General features: G+C 46.5%; 1 long non-coding RNA gene across 1 annotated transcript; it reads right to left on the bottom strand.

Moving 5' to 3' along the window:
- Window positions 1-104: 104 nt before the first annotated feature.
- Window positions 105-16264, bottom strand: LOC114602553 (uncharacterized). Its single transcript, XR_013391429.1, has 3 exons — window positions 16088-16264; window positions 6677-6799; window positions 105-223 (listed from the first exon to the last, which is right to left on the bottom strand). It is a non-coding gene; the product is annotated as an uncharacterized LOC114602553 (long non-coding RNA).
- Between the last annotated feature and the right edge of the window lie 6709 nt (window positions 16265-22973).

The raw sequence follows: 22973 nt of genomic DNA, 5'->3' as shown, positions 1-22973 counted from the left end.
CACTGGCTCTCTTTGTTTGTTTGTCAAAATCTATTATCAGAGAATTATTATTTTTCAGGAGTGGGGGGGAGGTCAATTCTTTTTGATCTCAGAAGCATACTCACTTTTGGAAAATACCCCTGGTAATCCTGATGTAAATCTTCTTCTTCTTCTGCATATTTCCTCTTAAAATAGGCTACTTTCGACGTTGTTAAGGTATTTGTCGATACTTGGCTGGGACCTGCTGTGCAAACAAGGAGGAGTTGTCATTAGGAATTGTGCTGTTGGCTTTCCGTATGCCTGTTTCCATTGGACTGTCGACTTCAGTTGTGTTTTATTCCCAGCTTTATTGTGTTAGGAAACATTTTTGATAAAGCAGGTTATAGATATTCTAAAGAAAGAAATATGGTTTGTTTTTGTTTTCAGAAGTAAAATCAATTTTTGTTGCATTTGGCAGCAATTTTCTACAATCACACAACATCCATTTGCAAGCAATTGCACCATGATCAGCTCTATGTATGGACCCAGCAGAACCATGGAGGAAGTATATAATACGGGAGTTCCACCCCAGGTCTTTTTCCAGAGGAAATGGAATGTCATCTGCTGGAGCACTGGGGGAATTAACAAGACCCCCCCTCTCACAGGCTTGTTGGGAGGATTAAATGGAGAAAGGGAAGAACAATGTACAGTGGTACCTTGGTTCTCAAACGCCTTGGTACTCAAACAACTTGGAACCCAAACACTGCAAACCCAGAAATAAGTGATCTGGTTTGTGAACATTTTTTGGAAGCCGAACATGCTCCATTTTGAGTGCTACGCTTCCGTTTTGAGTGCCACACTTCTGTTTTGAGTATTACACTGAGGTCTGTCTGTTTTTGCTATTTATTTTGCGGTTTTGTTTTTGTGGCCCATTTTGGTTTTGCGGCTCATTTTGTTTTGTTTTGTTTTGTTTTTGTGGCTGTGTGGACCCCAGTCAGTCCAGCTACTGATTGACTGATTGTGTGACTGCAGTACATTGTTTATTGTTTTCCTTTCATGGACCGCTGGTCTTGTTAGATAGTAAAATTCATGTTAAATTGCTGTTTTAGGGGTTGTTTTTAAAAGTCTGGAACAGATCAATCCCTTTTTGCATTACTTTCTGTAGGAAAGCGCGCCTTGGTTTTGGAACGCTTTGGTTTTGGAACAGACCTCCGGAACGGATTAAGTTTGAGAACCAAGGTACCACTGTCTACTGCAATGAGCTCCTTGGAGGGAAAAAAGGTGATATATTAATGTAAGAAATGGATATATAAAAGCAAAAAGGAGGGGGAGGCGTCGGCCGAAAAAGCACTAGTACTGCCCTGTCTAATGCTGGGGAGGGGAAGAGAGGAGGAGAAAGGATTGGGAGGCAACAGGAGAGAGGACCATGCCATCAGCAGGAAGGCAATGCCACCAAACACCCACCTCAGGCAATGTAATTATGGGATGTTAGCCCTGCACAGATGACTTACCTCACAGCTGTATGTTTTAAAAGATAGATTTCCCTTTCGGCACAAGGTGGCAGTGTTGACACATTGAAAAACCTTAGTAGGTGTTCCAGCCAAAACCAAAATAAAAGTATTTCCTCTCGCAGTCACATTCCGTTTTAGCTACTTTATTTTATTTTATATTCTAAAAATTCAATAAAACATTTAGCATTCAACAGTGCTTCCTTTTGTCCTTTCGAGCAGAACTCTCTCGATACAATGGCAGCAAAGGAACATAGCATCTCAGAGATGGGAGCAGAGCCTAGTCTCAGAGAGCTTTCGGAAGCTGGTTGTCGTGCATTTGAGAAGCCTCTGCTTAAGGGACGTGGGTGGCGCTGTGGGTTAAACCACAGAGCCTAGGACTTGCCAATCAGAAGGTCGGCGGTTCGAATCCCCGTGACGGGGTGAGCTCCTGTTGCTCGGTCCCTGCTCTTGCCAACCTAGCAGTTCGAAAGCACATCAAAGTGCAAGTAGATAAATAGGTACCACTCCGGTGGGAAGGTAAATGGTGTTTCCGTGCACTGCTCTGGTTCGCCAGAAGCGGCTTAGTCATGCTGGCCACATGACCCGGAAGCTGTACGCCGGCTCCCTCGGCCAGTAAAGCGAGATGAGTGCCACAACCCCAGAGTCGGTCACGACTGGACCTAATAGTCAGGGGCCCCCTTTACTGCTTAAAGGATGTGCTGACAACGGGGGGTTGCAAAGCCTCTTGCATGACACTTTCCCAAAAAAAAACAGACAATCAGCTGGGTATGGAGCACTGGGAAGCATCATGCAAAGTACTCAGTAATAATAATAATAATAATAAATTTTATTTATACCCCACCCTCCCCGGCCAGAGCTATCCTCAGGGCAGCTAACACCAGTAAAATTACAGTAAAATCATAACAGGGGAAAAAACCAATTTAAAATACAAGTTAAAATGCAATTTAAAATGCAGCCTCGCTTTAAAAGTAGCCCATAGATCAAAACCATAATGGGAGGGAAACATAAGGGTCAGACTGAGTCCAAACCAAAGGCCAGGCGGAACAAGCTCTGTCTTCCCAGTACTTCCCAGGCGCTAAGATTCGGTCTTGCAAAGTGCTTTTGTGCTGCATTTCTGAAGCACCTGACACTCTGCAATAATAAATCTGTCTTGATTGGGATTTCTTTCCCACCCACCCCCCAACAGAGTTCCAGATTTGGAATTTGCTTGCTATCTCGCTCTCTGGTTTGTTGGGATTCCTAGAAAGGCCAAGGCAACTATCTCCTGTTTTATTTGGGGTTCCCCCCCCCCCACTATCTCTGCCTTTAAAAACAATCGATTTGCAACCAGATAAGGTGGAGCGAAGCGAGAGGCAGCTTCTTACAAACCAAATCCGGAGGGCTTGGTGCCAAGCTGAAATTGACATTGATTTTCAGGAGGCAAAACAAGGCTGACATCATGGGATATATGGTGATGTTCTTGGCAGCCTCTGTTTCATAACCTAAAGTGAAGTGTGTGCACTTGCAGAGTGTGCCCTTGCCGTCGAATCTGTTGCCAGCCATCCGTCTTTGTTACACTTCTGCATTTTCAGTCTCCCTTGGGGAGGGAGGTATAGAGCAAGGATGAAACCTGCTCTGATGCATGAACCGTAAGGTTGCCAAATGACCAGGGATAAAATGGTTGGACTGGGGTTCTATTTTCTTTCTTTCTTTGCTCGTTTGGCCTCAGGGCCTCTTGTCAGAATCCATGTGCGGAAGCCAGATTTTTCCTTTTTCTTTTTTATTAAAGATTTTCTTGTTTTACAGAAGTGTGATGTCTCTCATAGGGGACGCGGGTGGCGTTGTGGGTTAAAGCCTCAGCACCTAGGACTTGCCGATCGAAAGGTCGGCGGTTCAAATCCCCGCGGCGGGGTGCGCTCCCGTTGTTCAGTCCCAGCGCCTGCCAACCTAGCAGTTCGAAAGCACCCTCGGGTGCAAGTAGATAAATAGGGACCGCTTACTAGCGGGAAGGTAAACGGCGTTCTGTGTGCTGCGCTGGCTCGCCAGATGCAGCTTCGTCACACTGGCCACGTGACCCGGAAATGTCTGCGGACAGCGCTGGCCCCCGGCCTATAGAGTGAGATAAGCGCACAACCCTAGAGTCTGTCAAGACTGGCCCGTATGGGCAGGGGTACCTTTACCTTTACCTTAATGTCTCTCATATTTTTTCCATGTAACATTTTTACAAATCCGTTTCATTTGTTGAGACATTAGGGGGAGGGGAAAAAGGGGGTTGGAGGGAGGGAAGATGGGTGGGGGTGGGATTGGGTGGCGATGTTTCTGTTATGCTTAATGTATGTAGGGTTTGGTGTCAGCAATGCTTGTGCTGTTCATTTGTGTTCCTTTGGTGGTGAGAGAGGTTGGGGTTGGCCTAGGGTGTGGCTGTTCATTTGTGGTTGGCTGTGGTGGTCTTTGTTGTCATGTGTGAGTGGGGTGGGTTTTGGATCAGGTTAGCCATATTGATTTGTATGCTGTTGGTGGATTGTTGTCATTGTCTTGTTGGGCTGTGTATGTGATAAAGGGGAGCCATACAGGGGTAAAGGCGTCTTCTTCTGTTTGTCCCCGTGTCAGTTTCAGTTTATTGGTTAATTTTTCTAGTAGGGCTGTCTCCCATACTATTTGGTACCATTGGTCCATGCTTACTCCTGACAGGTCTCTCCAGTGTCTGGTTATGGTGTTTCTGGCTGCTGAAAATAGGTGGGTTATGAGTTCTTTGTGGTGTAAATGGGCATTGTTTTCTTGGAAGATGTTTAGTAGGGCCAATCAGAAGCCAGATTTTTGAAGGAAAAGTCGACAGAAACGTTTTCCTTTACCATGCATATTTGAACTGTGTGAGGCGCACACACACATCATTATTATTATTATTATTATTATTATTATTATTATTATTATTATTATTATTATACCACCCTATACCCAGGGGTCTCAGGGCAGTTCCCAAAATAAAAACCAAAGGAAAAAAACACAAAAGACATAATAAAAATAAAAGCAACAACCCAATAGCCCTCCTCCCCCCCACAAAAAGCCACATTTTAAAAGGGCATAGGATGTCAGTCAGATCAACCAAAGGCCTGGTTAAAAAGGAATGCTTTTGCCTGGTGCCTAAAGGGGTATAGTGAAAGCACTAGGTGAACTTCCCTGAGGAGAGCATTCTACAGACAGGGAGCCACTGCAGAGAAGGCCCTGTTCTCGTGTTGCCACCCTCTGGACCTCTCGAGGAGGAGGCACACGAAGGAGGGCCTTAGAAGATGATCTCAGGGTCCAGGTAGGTTCATGTGGAAAGAGGTGGTCCTTGAGGTATTGCGGTCCTGAGACATCTGGGACTCAGCTACACGGGTCAATTATAATGTTATAACTGCGTTATAAAAATGTGACATGAGATGGCGCTGTAGAGCTGGAATCCAAAGTGAATGGTAAATTGCTTTGGGACCTTTGATGGCTTTTTTTTATATCTGTGTAGATCCAGCCCCGGTAATGAAGGCTGGTCTAGTAGTGCAAACAGGAAATGGCCCCACTATCTTTCGACCTCCTTGGTCTCTGTGTTGGCCCTTGAAGAACTCAGCAGGGAGTAGGAGAATGGGAGGAAAACTTTGACTCCTATCAGACCCAACCAGCATGGTCAATGACCAGGGAAGATGGGAGATTGTAGTCCAACAACATCTGCAGGGCCACAGAGTCTAACCTGCCTCTGCCATTGAAATATACTCGGAGTCGAGAGTGGGTTTCATGCTCTTTATTCAGCTCATAGTGATGAGGAGGAGTGGAAGTTCCCCCAGAATGTCTGCTCTATATACATTATTTACACAATAGGCCCCATGTGATTGGCTAATTCCGGGATTCTCCTGTAGGCCAATCAGGTTGCGGATTCACTTCCACCTGGAGCTGGATTGGGTGGCTCCTGTGGACCAATGAGACTGCTGCATTCTGGATCCTATTGTTCTAGGACCAATCAGACTGCTGCATTCTGAATCCTATTGTTCTAGGACCAATCAGACTGCTGCATTGTGGATCCTATTCAACTCAGTACATAACAGCCATTCACCGTGCTATATTCTGGGAGCGAGCCCCATTGAACCAGGTAGGTCCATAGGTAGGCCTCTCTTCATATGAACCAATGTGGACCCTGAGATCATCTTCTGAAACCCTTCTGTGTGTGTCTCCTCCGCAAGAGGTCCAGACATTGGCAACACAAGAATGGGCATCTTCTATGGTGGCTCCTCATTTGTGGAATGTTCTCCTTAAGAACACCTTCATTATAAACCTTTAGGCTCTAGACAAAAACATTCCTCTTCAACCAGATATTTGGCTGGTTGACACCCCATGCCCTTTCAAATGTGTTGTGGGAGGGGGGATTATTGGTTTGTTTTTTGTTCCTTATTATGTATTTTGAGTTTCCTATGTTGTAATTTCATTTTGTGAACCACCCTGAGATCTATAGAAATGCAAATTTTAACAGAAACAACCACCACGACAGCTTGGCGTGGGTTTATGTCTGAGCAGAAATGTCTAAGATCGGTCTGGCGGTGGGCTGTTTCCCTGACCTGCTCTTTCTATCCAGATTTTAAAAGGGGTGGCATGCAAGGATATTTGAACTATTTTTAACCTAATCACGTCACCACCACAAAAATTGGCAGCGAAAGCAGGCCTTTTTATAGGAGTGGGTTTGGAAGGCTTCGGGATGCTCTGAGCTTAAGCTAAACCACCGTGATTTATTTACAACTTTGGGGAGGACGACTGATAAAAACCAATTCAATTAATACTTGGCACTTTTCGTAGCTTATTGGAGCATCGAATATAATATTAATTTAAAAGCGGGGAATACTAAGCAAGATAGGCTAATGCTCTGACTGGACATAAGGCAGCAGTTTCCTGTGTTGTAAGTAAGAAAGTGGTTATAAATATATTAACAAATCCTACAAACTGAGGAGCCAGGATAGAGTCGGTCGCGTTAAAGGGGCAGGTGGCACCTTATTGGCTCTCCTGCGTCACCTGATCACAGCTGGGGTACAGCCTGCAGTACCACTGTGTGCCCATCTGCAGTGGTGGCACTGTAGAGCAGCTGAGATGAGACCATCATGTGGGTGCAGTAAATAAGCTGAGCCCTGAGACCGGAGTCTTGTCTCCAGCACAGCTGGTTACAGTGTTGTCATTCTGCAGCGTCGCGCTTTCATTAAAGCAACTTGTCGTACCTCGTAATGCCGAGTCAGTCCACAGAGCGCCTCTCTACGGTGTTTTCAGCAGCCCTGATGAGTTTCTCCCTCCACACAGGCTCTGCTCGCATCGCTTCCCACACAGTTCTGCTGAACAAACACCTGTTCGATTGAATCGAGGAGAGAGGGAGGAGCAGGGGAGAGGATAGAAAGGGGAGAGGTAGAGAAAGAGAGGGAAGCATGTCAGAGCATACACCTGGATGGGTTGCATCAGCCCAGGACAAACTCTCATCATTGTAATAATAATAATAATAATAATAATAATAATAATAATAATAATAATAATAATAATTTGTTACATACCCAGCCTATCTGGCCAGGTCTGCCCAGCTACTCTGGGCAGCTTCCAACAGAATATTAAAAGCACAATAAAACAACAAATGTCTTCTAAAAGTCAGATACAGTGGTACCTTGGGTTAAGGACTTAATTCATTCTGGAGGTCTGTTCTTAACCAGAAACTATTATTAACCTGAAGCACCACTTTAGCTAATAGGGCCTCCCACTGCCGCCACGCTGCCGTAGCATGATTTCTGTTCTCATCCTGAAGCAAAGTTCTTAACCCAAGGTACTATTTGTGGGCTAGCGGAGTCTGTAACCTGAATCGTCTGTAAACTAAGGTACCACTGTAGTTGTTTATTTCCTGGACATCTGGTGGGAGGGCGTTCCACAGGGCAGGTGCCACTGCCGAGAAATCCCTCTGCCTGGTTCCCTGTAATTTCAATTCTTGCAGTGAGAGAACCACCAGAAGGCCCTCGGAGGTGGACCTCAGTGTCCGGGCAGAATGATGGGGTGGAGACGCTCCTTCAGGTATACTGGGTCGAGGCCATTTAGGGCTTTGAAGGTCAGCACCAACACTTTGAATTGTGCTCGGAAACGTGATAGGAGCCAATGTAGGTCTTTCAGGACCAGTGTTATATGGTCCTGGTGGCCGCTCCCAGTCACCAGTCTAGCTGCCGCATTCTGGAAAGCAATACCATGAAAATGCCTGCTATTCAGGTGCCTTGTTTCCTGAAGTCTCAGGGCAACAGAAGACGCTTAGGTCCAAGGATGTGCTGCCCTTCTTCTGATAGGAAATGCTCTGTGGGGTGGGGGAGAAAAAAAGGAGGGTTCAAGGAGGATCAATTGGATCAGGGAGTGAGAAATATCCCAACTTTCATCTGAGGAACGTTGGAGGGTATAGACCAGTTGGATCATGGCAAAGGCCCATCTAGTCCACCAGCCTGTTCTCTCAATGGCCAACTGGATGACCATATAAGCCTGAAAGCAGAATCTGTGCCTTTAAGAGCATCCTGCCTACATCAGTAGAGCACAGCCATTGTGGCTAGTAGCCATTGATAGCTCTTTTCTCCATGAATTTGCCCCATCTTCTTTTAAAGCCATCCAACCTGATAGCACATCACCTTACCAACAAAGGTCCGTATAGTTAAATCCATGGTGTTCCCAGTAGTGATGTATGTAGTGAAGTGAGAGCTGGGTCATAAAGAAGGCTGATCGCCAAAGAATTGATGCTTTTTAATTATGGTGCTGGAGGAGACTCTTGAGAGTCCCATGGACTGCAAGAAGATCAAACCTATCCATTCTTAAGGAAATCAGCCCTGAGTGCTCACTGGAAGGACAGATCCTGAAGCTGAGGCTCCAATACTTTGGCCACCTCATGAGAAGAGAAGACTCCCTGGAAAAGACCCTGATGTTGGGAAAGATGGAGGGCACAAGGAGAAGGGGACGGCAGAGGACAAGATGGTTGGATAGTGTTCTCGAAGCTACCAGCATGAGTTTGACCAAACTGCGGGAGGCAGTGGAAGACAGGAGTGCCTGGCGTGCTCTGGTCCATGGGGTCATGAAGAGTCGGACACGACTAAGCAACTAAACAACAACAAAATGCGCTGGGTTAAAAATGTACTTCCTTCTGTCTGCCCTCAAGCTTTCCCCTTGCCCGCACAGGCTAATTTAGGAATTGTGGAGATCTTTCTTTGAAACAGTAGAAGAACTTCAGCTGTGGGCTTGTAGGATGGTCCAGAGGCCACACTGTCCCTGGAGCCTTCAGGGTTGGCTTTCGGTTGCACCTCGGCATGGCGTTCAAGTCTCAGAAGAAAGCTGAAGAATCCCGTGTGGTTCATATGTGATGGGAAGTTCTCCATCGTCAGACATGCAAGTTTCAAGACAGTTGTCGAAGTTCGCAAAGATTTAGCTCACCTGGCGATTTAGCTTCTCAAGTCCCCCAAATAATTAGAGTGCACAGGTGGTCATGACTCAATTTCTAAAACTCCAAGTCTCCCACAAAAATGGGGCAGAGAGAGAGAGAGAGAGAGAGAGAGAGAGAGAGAGAGAGAGAGAGAGAGTTGTTTACCACATATAGGAACCAGAAGAGTCCTCCAGCGAGTGGCAAAAAGTTGACAAGCTGGAACCCAAGACGATCAAGGGTCTGGAAACCAAGCCCTATGAGGAACTGTTGAAGGAGCTGGGTGTGTTTAGCCTGGAAAAGAGGGCACTGAGAGGCGATAGGATAGCCATCTTCAAATATCTCAAGGGCTGTCCCAGGGGAGATGGAGCAAGCTGGGTTTCAACTGCTCTGGAAGGTAGGGCATGAATCAAAGGAGTCAAATGATGAGAAAGGAGATTCGGACTCAAGATTAGGAAGATCTTCCTGGCAGCAAGAACTGTTTGACTGTGGAACGGATAACCTTGGAAAGTGGTGGACCCTCTTGGAAGTTTCTAAACAGAGGCTTGGGTGTCCATCTGTCAAGGATTCTTTAGCAGCGATTCCTGCAATGCTGGACTAAATGACCCTGGTGGGTCCTTTCCAACCTTACAGTTCTGTGATTCTATGGAGGCTGCCTGTGCTAATTTATACATTTGGGTGAAAATTTAGAAACAGGGGTTCTAGGATTTAAATGACAACGCAATTCAATTCCGACGAAAGAAGAATGGCAGACAAAGTTAATGGATTATGCAGAATTAGATAAAATGACAGGAAGGATTCGAAATCTGCGGGACCAGAGATTTACAGAAGATTGGAAGAAATATACAAACTATTTGAAGAGCAACTGTATTCATCAAATTACGCTAGTAGGACTACAAGAAGTTTTGTTAAGAGAAATGTATGAAGCATTGCAAAGTAGAGAAAGAATAGAGATATTAGTTATGAGTTAAATGTAATTGTGGAAGTAGGAAATGTATATTTATTGAAAAAATTGGAAAATTTTCAGATGTGATTGATGGAAGTAAAAAAAATGGTATAAGATATGAAAATATATTTAATTACTGTTGAAAATGATATGTCGAAAAACTAATTAAAAAATTATATTTTTATAAAATAGCAACGCAATGCAACTCACCTCTCCAGGTGCTGCTAACTGTTGATGGGCTACAGTTCTCACTCCTTTGGTTTCTTTTTCCCTATTGGCTTAAGCCAGACTCACAATAGATAGCCTTTGAAATACAGGATTCTTTCAGAGAAGGAACTGTCCTCTGCAAAGCAGGGCTGCAATTACTCTAGCACCAGCCAGCCATGCCCTGGCCCAAGATACTCCATTGCATTCCGCTTCCTCCCCCCATTTCCCTCCCCCATGCTCAGCATTCCGTGGCTACTAAGCAGGCCCAGTATTCATCAGTTTTCTCTGCAACCCACAGGGCTCCTCTAAAACCTTCCTTTTCAGCATGGGACGTGCCATTTCGGGTTCATAAGGACAGGTTACCTCTTTCAAGATACGAAGGCTATGTTTGCATACGAGGCTGGCCCCATCTGGCAGGTGTTGTGTGGCCCGAGAGATGCTCAAAAACTCCATTACATTTGCCAAACCAGGCAAGCCCCCAAACCCATCAGTTGACCAAGTTCCAAACACGAAGAGCGGGGTGCATTCAACATGGTACACCCCAAACTTCACACTGGTCTTCAGTGTTGATTTCTCTCCCTCACTACCCCCCGGCACGACTCTTTTACAAACCTGGACCTGGGTTCAAATGTGACCTCAGGCAGGAATCGGCTTCAGGCAGGTCTCCTCACCCCCACCACCCCAGCTCTAAAAGGGAACATAACCGAGGCCTGGTCCCTCACAGGGTAACTGTGAAAAGGGAGCTTTGCAAAAGTGCTTGGCGAATGAACTCTTCAACCTCAAACCTATTGATCTGGAAGGAAGTCCCATTGATTTTGATGGCACCACTTAAGTGTGGTTAGGAAATCAGCTGGGCGAAGGGGGGGCGGGCGGAACGCTGCATATACATAATTAATCCTAATTGCAGAGGGCCATGGAAGACCCTGCTCCACAATCCATCTCTTGTTCTTCCGCTGGAGAGGACAATTTGGGGGAGTCTATTAAACACCTCCACTCATGTTCAGTGCTTTCGCCTGCCAACCTAGCAGTTCGAAAGCACCCCCGGGTGCAAGTAGATAAATAGGGACCGCTTACCAGCGGGAAGGTAAACGGCGTTCCGTGTGCAGCTTTGTCACGCTGGCCACGTGACCCGGAAGTGTCTCCGGACAGCGCTGGCCCCCGGCCTCTTGAGTGAGATGGGCGCACAACCCCAGAGTCTGGCAAGACTGACCCGTACGGGCAGGGGTACCTTTACCTTTTACCTTTTAGGGATGCGGGTGGTGCTGTGGGTAAAAGCCTCAGCACCTAGGGCTTGCTGATCGAAAGGTCGGCAGTTCGAATCCCCGCAGCGGGGTGTGCTCCCGCTGCTCGGTCCCAGCGCCTGCCAACCTAGCAGTTTGAAAGCACCCCCGGGTGCAAGTAGATAAATAGGGACCGCTTACCAGCGGGAAGGTAAACGGCGTTCCGTGTGCTGCGCTGGCTTGCCAGATGCAGCTTTGTCACGCTGGCCACGTGACCCGGAAGTGACTTCGGACAGCGCTGGCCCTCGGCCTCTACAGTGAGATGGGCGCACAACCCCAGAGTCTGTCAAGACTGGCCCCTACAGGCAGGGGTACCTTTACCTTTTACCTTTTATTAAACACCTCCACTCATGTTCAGGAGTGTCGCCACTCATGTTCAGGAGACATTGTAAGCAGATGGATTAAAGATCTGGGTGCTCTATTAAAAAACATTTTCATGTACATGACAAAGGCGGCAAGAGTCTTACTACCACAAGCATGGAAGAATGAAGAAATTCCGACCAAAGAACTGTGACAAGAGAAACTGGTGGACTATGCAGAATTGGCGAAATTGACACACAAACTACGTGATAAGGACAACTGTGACTTTAAAGAAGAATGGGAACCTTTTACAAAGTACTTAAAGAAACAACAAAATGAACTGGACTCCTTGGCAGGTTTTGAATAAACCTACACAAATTTATTATTGGTAACATATAGATAGATAAATTAAGGATCTTTACAATTTTATAATATGCAGAGAATAACATGTGCTGAAAAACCAGAGAGAGGAGCTGAGGGAAGTCTGGGGGGGAGGGTTTTGTTTTTCTCTTGGGGGAGGGGGAAGGAAAAATAGGGAGGGAAATGAGTATGATATGTTTTTGATAAACTGTTATGTTGAAATTCCTAATAAAAAATATTTTTTAAAAAAAGATCTGGGTGCTCTGAGATGTGGTGCTGCCGAATGCACTTTTCCCTAAGACAGGTATGGGGAATATTTCCATCCTTAAAGGTAAAAGGTAAAGGTAAAGGACCCCTGACAGTTAAGTCCAGTCGCAGACCTTACAGTTATATTATTCTGCGATGGGCTGGTTGATGGGCCTACTGATCTCTGCCAGGCTGATATAAGACCCTGCATTGACCATCCAGACAAAAGCATCGCAATGTGTTTTCCTTTACTAGCACGGTCTCTTAAAACAATATTTAAAAGTCTGGGTTTCTTAAGCGCACCAACATGCCTTCACAATGAAGTCGCTCTGTACATTGATTGCCGAGGCACATTTTCTTCCAAAGTATCTCACAGAATCATAGAACGGTAAAGTTGGAAGGGACCCCAGGGGTCATCTAGTCCAACCCCCTGCAATGCAGGAATCTCAGCTAAAGCATCCACCACAGATGGCCGTCCAACCTCTGCTTAAAAATACATCGGAATCCTACCCTCTGCAAACTTTGATGTGGAGCACAGGGCAGGCACCCTCTTCACTTCTGGAAAATTTGCTGGAGATACTCAGGAAGCATCCCAATTGGAGCGCGCTGCTAGTGACGAACCCGTTTTTAAATGATCAAAATCCTGCCAATCAGCTGTTTGCTCAGGAAAGGAGAATGGGAAGGGCTGAATCCAGACACTCCCCACCCCCAGCCTCCTCCAGCAACCCAACAGTGGGATTTGAGTGTTTTTCATAAGGAGTCCCACAGTATTGGTTGCATGCCAAACAACATTTAGTTGTGCATACAGCCTCTCATCTGTGCAGCTACAGATAAGCATGTCAAAACTATGCCCCTAGAGCAGGGGTAGGCAACCTAAGGCCCGGGGGCCGGATCCGGCCCAATCGCCTTCTAAATCCGGCCCACGGATGGTCCGGGAATCAGCGTGTTTTTACATAAGTAGAATGTGTCCTTTTTAAAAAAAATGCATCTCTGGGTTATTTGTGGGGCCTGCCTGGTGTATTTACATGAGTAGAATGTGTGCTTTTATTTAAAATGCATCTCTGGGTTATTTGTGGGGCATGGGGATTTGTTCATTTCCCCCCAAAAAATATAGTCCGGCCCACCACATGGTCTGAAGGATGGTGGAACAGCCCACGGCTGAAAAAGGTTGCTGACCCCTGCCCTAGAGAGATCAAGCCCCAGATATCTGCATTTGCTAAGATGGTCTGTTTTTATTTCAACATTTGAAACTTGATAGGATGTGAAGATTGAAATCACAGCATATTTTATTTTTGACTGCCTCTGAGAGTCAAAATGCAGATTCATTTTGTTTTTGATTGATGGTTTGCAGTAGAATTTAGTATCTGACAGTATTTATCACACAATATAGAATGCCATTTTGCATTTGACACCTGATGTAACTTCATAATTGATACCTGCCAAAATTCAAAACAATTAAGAGGCACCAATGAAGGACTCAAGCGGCAATAATTCCGGCAAAGGATGAATGAAAACTTGGAAAATTTGCTGAGTTTTTGAATGATTTTATTCATGCACCATGCTTCAGAATATCTTGAGGGACTGCTCACCCCCAGCCTTTGTCTTTTGTGTATAATTAACTATCGTTTAATCAATTGATCAAAAAGCAATATTGATGAAATCCCCATGATTTATGAATGTTTAAAGCACTTCACATGCATTATCTTCAGTGATCCTCACAAGAACCCTGCAAGGTAGGTTAGCATTATTCTCCTATTGCAGATGAGCGTCTGAGGAACGAAGTTTTGGCTAAGTTGAGATTCCTACATTGCAGGGGGTTGGACTAGATGGCCCTTGGGGTCCCTTCCAACTCTACAATTCTATGATTAATTGTTGAGGGGGCTTCCTAGCTCATAGGACGCTGTCTTATACCAAGTCAAACCACTGGGTCCATGTAGCTTATTATTTTGTACACTGGCAGTGGCTCTCCCAGACATTCCCAGTCCTGTCTGAAGATGCCTAGGACTGAAGTTAGGACCTTCTGCATCAACACAGATGCTTTTTTGCTAAGCTACAGCGTTTCCCCGATAAGTCACACACTCTAAGGCACTAAATCATCATTGCTCTATCTATCTAATTTCTCCTGTAGGTATAGATAGATCGCTATGTATAAGTGCTGAGAATGCCTGCTGAATGGAGGAAGCACAGAAACACGGGGTAGGGCCGATTCAAAGGCGCCAAGAGAAAAACTGCAGACAGACAGCTTATTTTTCATTAATTCGCTGCAATTATGGCGAGCCTTTCTAGTTTATATATATTTTAAAAGTGTCATGTGGAGCAAAGCAAGGACAACGACAACAAATGACCGCAGCGGAAATGAATGGAATCTAAAACTATAAAATAAAAGATTAAATCTTAAGGAATCGAACGCACTGCCCGGAGAATAGGCATCATCTCTAAACAATGCCAGAGAATGAGCCTCAGCTCCAGTCACAAAACGGGTATTTTGATCTGCGCCTAATCCCTCCATATTGGCACGTATATGAGCTCTCTATATATAGACAGTTCTTTCATCCAGGGAGGAGGCTGCTTCACATGGGTGAGAACTTTTAGTAGTGTTTCTATGGTTACTTTTCAGAGTTTCGAACACTCAAGGCTTACAAGGTGGGGTTGTGTTGGGGACTCTCCAGAACAAAACAAAAAAATGAGTATCTGGGTGGGGTGAGCGAGGAGTTGCAAATTGGCTCCGGAGTGAGTATGGATTTACACACACACACACACACAAATCTGGTCTTCTCCTTGCCACCACCTCGCTCGTCCTTCTTCCCCATATGACTGGATCTCTCCAGGGGCAAAGAGGGAAACTTCCTCCAAGCCATCAAGCATAAGGTTACCAGACGTCCCCGTTTCCCGGGGACAGTCCCTGGATTTACAAATCAGTCCCCATACAAAATCCTACCATTCCTACTCAAGTTGAAAAAGTGTCCCTGGATTCATTGGAAAAAATCTGGTATCCTTAATCAAGCAAACATATACAGGAAGACCACAAGGTTAAAACGAGGGAGAAAACCAAAAGCCACCTCAACTGTCAAGAGGGGGTTCATTTTGACTGAGATGCTGGTCACAGGATGTCATAGCCAACGCTGGCCCAAGACATTTCAGCACCCAAGGCAAAGCCCAAATAGGGGTGCGCCCCCTCTCTGCGAGGGAAGAAGGGGTGAGAGAAGATTGACATCAGGGAGAAGGCGGGAGGGAGATCAACACTGTGATCTGCTGCCCCTGGGGATCTGCCACCCAAGGCGGTCGCTCACCTGGACTCATTCATGGGCCAGCCCTGGTCTAGCTGACTTGAAGATATATCCTTGAACATTGACTCTGAGAGGTTATTGGGCGGATGAAGCCCCCCTGTTCTTAGCTGGGGAACGCTTTGGCCTTGGTGAGGAGGAGAAGAGCACACACTTTGCAGGGGAAATGACCCAGGTGTGGTCCCTATCCTATCCTAAAAGATATCAGGTACCAGGGTAAAGGGTCTCCCCGCCCCACTCCCGGCTGCCAGTCAAAGGAAAGGAGGCGATGCTAAACTGAGTGAGCCCAAACTGGGTTTGAGCGGTCCAACAGCTCAGTTAGGCACAAACCAGCTCCATTTCTTCGCCATACTTTCCCCACCCTCCGGCGCCTGGAAGCTTTACCCCGCGTTGCGCGCTTCCTCGGCGGAGCTTGGGGAAGTCTGTGCATTCTCAGAAGCACTCTCGCCAGCGCCGAGCTCCGGGAGCGCACGAGGAAGCAGGCGGAGGCGACTCGGTCCCGGTGAGGACTAAGCAGGCAAAGTCCTAGCCTAAAGCTCAGAACAAGAAAACGGGGAGAAAAAAGGAGTCGGGATCGCCCGGTTTACCTTCCCAGTCGCTGCAGGAGCGCACATGCCAGAGAGGTGCGGGGTGCTGGCTGGGGCGGTGGGGGGCTGCCTCCTCTTTCCCACGCTCCCTTCGGCAAAAAAATAGCCTCTCCCGTGGCTGCAACAAGCCAGCCCAGCTCCTGCGGGTCCCTCCAGTCACTGTCGAGCTCATCGCCTCCCTCTCTCCCCAGAAGCAGGGAGGCGGTCGCCCAGATGTTCCCTTCCTTCCCGGATTGGTCCAGAGGGAAAAGATGTTGGGCTCGTTGCTAGGCGAGTTGCTAAGAGGCGGTGACGCTCTCGCAGCATCTCCGGAGCGGCTCGAGAGGGCCCTCGCCGAATGTCCTGCTGAGATGCTCAAGAGGCGGGGAAGGAGGGGTTTTTTTTGGGGGGAGCACACTCGGCCCCCAGCCCAGTGGGAGCGCAGGGACGGTGGGAGGCGGGAGGGAGGGGAGGGGCTGGTTAGTTGTGGGGATGGAGCCAGCGAGGCAGAACCACAGAACTGTAGAAAGGGTCTCCCAAAGGTCATCCAGTCCAACCCCGGTAAAGCAGGAAAAGTGGCTTGTGGAATAAGGAAAGGGGGAGGGGCATTACGACGGGCGGGTGGATGTGTTCAGGTGTATTTATTTTTGCTCACATTTATTTATTTAACAGATTTATCTACCAATATTATTTTTTATAAAAATATCCTGTTTACATGAAATTGGTATTTTCAAAATTATTCTTAAAATAGCAAGAAAGCTTTGAAAATAGGAGACGCAATGGGTGGGATTCACATGGCCAGCCCCTTCAGCAGATACCCTGAGCAAGGATTTCTGCTCCTCCAACTGAGCTTTGCACAAACACCCCTGGCCTCCACGCACGTGCTCCCTGAGTCCCCTGAAATCGGCTGCGATGGGGTCAGGACAACCCCCAGAAACAGGAACACAGTGCAGGGAGGAGAGAGAAAATCCTTCCATCTGGAAAGCTGAAATGTTTGCGCAGAGGGAATGATTAGAAGAGTGCAACACTGCATTCCAATTATATTTTTCTAGTAAGTTTTATATACTGCATATATTTTTTTAAAAAAATAATCTAAGTGGTTATCATAAAATGTCACACACTTTTAAAATCAATTAAAACAGACTTTAAAATAGCAAACATTATATGCTTATTTACATATATATATTGCATAATAATAATAATAATAATTCCAAAGCAGTTTGTTTTTTATATTGCATTCATATTCTACCTTCCCGCCCCCCAAGGAGCTTAACTTGGCATACTGTGGGATGTAAACACAGGAGCAGTCAATGACAACATTCCTAGAGTGTACATGTTAGAACATGGGGAGGGATGTCTGTCCAGCAAGCAGGTAAACTTCCTGGGGACGGACTTCCTCCGCATGTGACCAGAGGTGGGTGTGGCCTCACCTGTGCAGGTAAATGATAAAAGCACAGGGCAGGCAGCCATCTCTCTCTCTCTATGCCATTTTCCTTCGATGAGGAAACATCTAAGGATGCTCTCTTGGCTCCCAGCCAAGAGAGGAGATAAGGTCTATCTTGCTACAAGATAGATTCTGAATGTATGTAACCTTTTTAAGCTGTCTGCCTTCTGGGATCATATTGTGAACAGAACGTGAGTAAACTCTTTTATACTTTTATAAAGACTGTGTCGTGTCTTGTATTTTAAGAGGGAACAAAAGGGGAAATTACCAGAGTAATTATTATAGAGGTTCTAGCGAACCTGTGCACACGTTACCGTTGCGAACTTAAAGGGGAATGTTTATAAACTCTGCTGATATTTTGGGAACTTGTTAGCACAAGTTGGATAAGGATATAATTAGTCAATATATCCTCTCCTGCACCCCAGAACATTCCCACACATACATGGTTCTCCCCATCCTCATTTGTTCACCACAACAGCCCTGTGAGGTAGGTTAGGCAGAGAGGCAGTCACTGGCCCAAGGTCACCCAGTGAGCTTCATGACTGGGTGAGGATTTGAACCCTGGTCTCCCAGGTCCCAAGGGACGCGGGTGGCGCTGTGGTCTAAACCACTGAGCCTCTTAGGCTTGCCGATCGGAAGGGCGGCGGTTTGAATCCCCACGATGGGGTGAGCTCCTGTTGCTCGGTCCCAGCTCCTGCCAACCTAGCAGTTCGAAAGCACACCAAAAAGTGCAAGTAGATAAATAGGTACCACTCCGGCGGGAAGGTAAACAGCATTTCCATGCGCTGCTCTGCTTCGCCAGAAGCGGCTTAGTCATGATCCGGAAGCTGTACGCTGTCTCCCTCAGCCAATAAAGCAAGATGAGCGCCACAACCCCAGAGTCGTCAACGACTGGAGCTAACAGTCAGGGGTCCCTTTACCTTTACCTCCCAGGTCCCAGTCCAACACTCTAACCACTACCCTGCACTGTCTGTCTTTACATAGAATGATATAAAACATTGTTCAAAAGCAGGCTTTAGAAACAGTGAGCGTAATATATTTAGTTACCAAGATTTACATACCACTTAAAACTATTTACTCATTGGAAACAGATGATAAAAAGTTACATCCCACTTGAAGAAGGAGAGTTTGAATTTGATATCCTGCTTTATCACTACCCGAAGGAGTCTCAAAGTGGCTAACATTCTCCTTTCCCTTCCTCCCCCACAACAAACACTCTGTGAGGTGAGTGGGGCTGAGAGACTTCAGAGAAGTGTGACTGGCCCAAGGTCACCCAGCAGCTGCATGTGGAGGAGCGAAGACGTGAACCCAGTTCCCCAGATTACGAGTCCACCGCTCTTAACCACTACACCACACTGGCTCACGTGAATGCAGGTTGAATCAACCCAAATCATTGCCTGGGAAGAAGGCAATGGCTGGAAAAGGTGTAGCGATGGCATTGCCAGGGTAAATCTTTAGGGCACATGTCTCGTGTCCTGCTAAGCAGAATGAACAGGAGGACCTCCAAACAGAGCAAGCCTAGCTTACCGCATGTTGAAGGAAGGGAAGTAATCACAGAATCATAGAATTGTAGAATTGGAAGGGACCCCAAAGGTCATATCTACCCCCTGGTAATGCAGGAATCTCAACAAGATCATACATGACAGGTGGTCATCCAACCTCTGCTTAAAAACCTCCAAGAAAGGAGAGTCTGCAACCTCCCCAGGGAGTCCTCTCCAATGTCGAACAACTCCTACTTTTCAGAAAGCTCTTCCTGATGTTGAGTCGAAATCTCTTTTCTTGTAACTTAAAGCCAGTGGTTTAAGGCCTACCCTCCAGAGCAGGAAAAAACAAGCGTGCTCCATCTTCCATGTGATAGCCCTTAACATATTTGAAGATGGTTATCATATCTCCATATGGACCATATGGACCATAAAGAAGGCTGATTGCCGAAGAATTGATGCTTTTGAATTATGGTGCTGGAGGAGACTCTTGAGAGTCCCATGGACTGCAAGAAGATCAAATCTATCCATTCTTAAGGAAATCAGCCCTGAGTGCTCACTGGAAGGACAGATCCTCTGGTCCATGGGGTCACGAAGAGTCGGACACGACTAAATGACTAAACAACAACAAGTTGGGGAGACAGCAGTAGAGGCGAGAGGGCTATTGCTTCCTATAAAAGCATACAATGGTACCTCTGGATGCGAACGGGATCCGTTCTGGAGCCCCGTTCGCATCCTGAAGCAAACGCAACCCACGTCCATGCGTCTGCAGGTTGTGATTCACCGCTTCTGCACATGTGCGTGACACCATTTTGAGCGTCTGCGCATGTGTGAGCGGCGAAACCCGGAAGTAACGCGCTCCGTTACTTCAGGGTCGCCACAGAGTGCAACCTGAAAATGCTTAACCTGAAGCTACTTTACCCCGAGGTATGACTGTACTGCATATTTGGGGGGGGGGGGGACTGGTTGTATTCCTGTATTTTGCATCTGCTCGTGGTTATCGTGGCCCCGATATATTAGCTGTTTCAGTTTATGATGATGTCTTAAGAGGCCGTATAATCGATCTGTACTGCTTTAAAATATGGATTTGTAAGTTGTATTTATTTGTGGTGTTTTTACGATGCCGTAAACCACTCAGAGATTTGTTGGAAATATTCTTATTAATTTATTAATCACCTTCCTCAACAGCCCCAAGGTGATATACAAGTTGCAGTAAAAACAGCCCAGTAACCCACACCGAAAATAACAGCATATAAATTTTAAAAGAATACTGAGCAGAGACCAATTTGTCTAGCTGGGAAAGTTTACAGGAACAAAAAAGTCTTCAGTTGTTTCCGGAAGGTGCCAATAGTGGATGCCTGTCCTGTCTCAAAATATGAAAGAACGGAGGAAGAAAACCACTCTGTTTCCCAGACTACCATTTTGGGAATAGTACTGAACAGATCCTTTGAGATGTGATATGGGCTTCTGGGAAAGCACACTCCTTAGCACCAGGGCTACAATTTCAGACTCTAATGGACTTCCTGGGGGCGGGAGAGGGTCTCTCTTTAAATGGTAATGTGCAGAAGTATAGGGTTCAGATCAAGGGAAGTAATAGTCCCACTCTATTTTGCCTTGGTACAGTCCATGCCTGGCGTTCTGTGTCCAGTTCTGTGTGCCACAATTTAAGAAGGGCTTTGACAAGGTGGAACGTGTGCAAAGGAGGGTGACCAAGATGATCATGGGTCTGGAAACCAAGCCTGATGAGGAACAGTTGAATGAGCAGGGTACATTTAGCCTGGGAAAGAGGAGATGTGATGTTTGTTGTTGTTGTTTAGTCGTTTAGTTGTGTCCGACTCTTCGTGACCCCATGGACCAGAGCATGCCAGGCACTTCTGTCTTCCACTGCCTCCCACAGTTTGGTCAAACTCATGCTGGTAGCTTCGAGAACACTATCCAACCATCTCGTCCTCTGTCGTCCCCTTCTCCTTGTGCCCTCCATCTTTCCCAACATCAGGGTCTTTTCCAGGGAGTCTTCTCTTCTCATGAGCTGGCCAAAGTATTGGAGCCTCAGCTTCAGGATCTGTCCTTCCAGTGAGCACTCAGGGCTGATTTCCTTCAGAATGGAGAGGTTTGATCTTCTTGCAGTCCATGGGACTCTCAAGAGTCTCCTCCAGCACCATAATTCAAAAGCATCCATTCTTCGGCGATCAGCCTTCTTTATGGTCCAGCTCTCACTTCCATACATCACTACTGGGAAAACCATAGCTTTTACTATACGGACCTTTGTTGGCAAGGTGATGTCTCTACTTTTTAAGATGCTGTCCCCAACTTAAGCTCACCCTAAAAGGTGGGGTGAAAATACTCCCCCACTCCTGAAGCGTCTCGCTTTCAGCAGGCAGCATCTACAATCATAGAATCATAGAACTGTAGTGTTGGAAGGGACTACGAGGGTCATCTAGTCCAACCCCCTGTGATGCAGGAATCTTTTTGCTCACCCCATTTAGTGTCATTTCCGCCCATGCTCTTGCTGTAGAACGTTCCAGAAACACACTCGGCGAAGCACAAGAAGCAGGTAGCACCTCCACCACCTCCCTGCTCATCGTTCCCGTCCAAGTTTGTTTAAGCTCATCCAGGAAACAATATTTCACAAGGGAGCGTTAGGTCTGAATAATGAGAGGAAAGGCAATTTGGCCCATGGCGAGAACCATGTCATTGAGTTTCAAGGCTCACGCTATTTAGCCTTGGCTCAGATACAAGAAGGAAGGTCACCTTGCAGTTTTGACAGGCGCCTCCCGCAGGACAAGGACAAAGAGATTCGTGGTTACAACTTATGGGTCAATGGCAGAGAAACAAGGGGGGCTGGCGGGGGGGGCTGGCAAGCTGCTTAGGCCAGGGCAGCCATCCCACCGTGTTTCCCTGGGAGTAAAAGTCCCATTGAACTCAGCAGGGCTTGGTTTCAAGGATTAATTAATTTTTTAAAAAAACACCTGATGTGTGTGAAATCAGTTTCAAACAACAGCAAATAAATAAATAAATAAATAAAATCGGTGTGAATCTCCATTTAGAAGGCTTGTTGAAAGAGGGACATCTGTAGCAGGTACCCAAAAGACAATAGAGGAGGAACGCAGAATGGGAAGCAGTTCTAAAAGGCAGGTTTCACCACCCTAAAGGACCAGTTCTGACATGGTGTGGAAAGAACCTCCTAATAAAATGGTATCTGCAGGATGCCCAGAAGGCAGGAGCGATCTGTTGGGTATAAAAGAAGGTCTTTATGTGTGTGTGCACATTCATTTACATTGGCTCCTTCTCCCTAGGTGGGGTGGCTGACCATTAATAGCACCCTTGGGACTGAAAAAAGAAGGTGGCCCCTCTTCATTTTGCTTCCTGTCTGGGACAGCCAAACTGACAAGCCTATGGGAGTCCACACTAAGTCGCTGCTTTTGGCTCAGATGGTTGCAAGTTGCAGCTGGTTACACTCTCCAGAATGCACCACGTTCCCTGCTGAACACCAGCCAATTATGTAAAGCTGCGTAAGGTCAGCAGGAGCTAAAATTACACCAGGGCCCTGTCTGTGTATCCATGACACGGTAAACTGTGCAAGGAGCAGCATCCCACATGGGAGGCATATCAAAAACTCAAGCCATATTAGAGAAACACAAGCAGGAGGCTGGTGTGGTCCCAGGAGTAATTAAGGTGAAGGCAGAATGGAACAACTTTCAAAGTAATTAACTGAGCGCACTGAGGCAACACAAAGAGCTAAATTAATCCAGAACCGTGTTAGAAAATGAGGTGAAATTCTCGAGAAGTGTTCAAATTGCTTGTGGGGGTGGGAAGAGGGCAGAGGGATGGTGGCTTCTTAGCAACTGTTCTCAGAAAGTCATGATTTGGCTAAAATTGGGAGGAGGGGAGGTCAAGGGGTAGAGCTTGTGGGTTTCAGTTAGAGCGCTCCCTCAATAATCCAAGCTGGGATCAAGCCCTCAGTTTCAAAATGACGCATACA

The sequence above is a fragment of the Podarcis muralis genome, chromosome 1 (genome assembly GCF_964188315.1).
Source record: "Podarcis muralis chromosome 1, rPodMur119.hap1.1, whole genome shotgun sequence".
Lineage (NCBI taxonomy): Eukaryota > Metazoa > Chordata > Lepidosauria > Squamata > Lacertidae > Podarcis > Podarcis muralis.
This window is presented reverse-complemented; position numbering and strand designations above follow the sequence as displayed.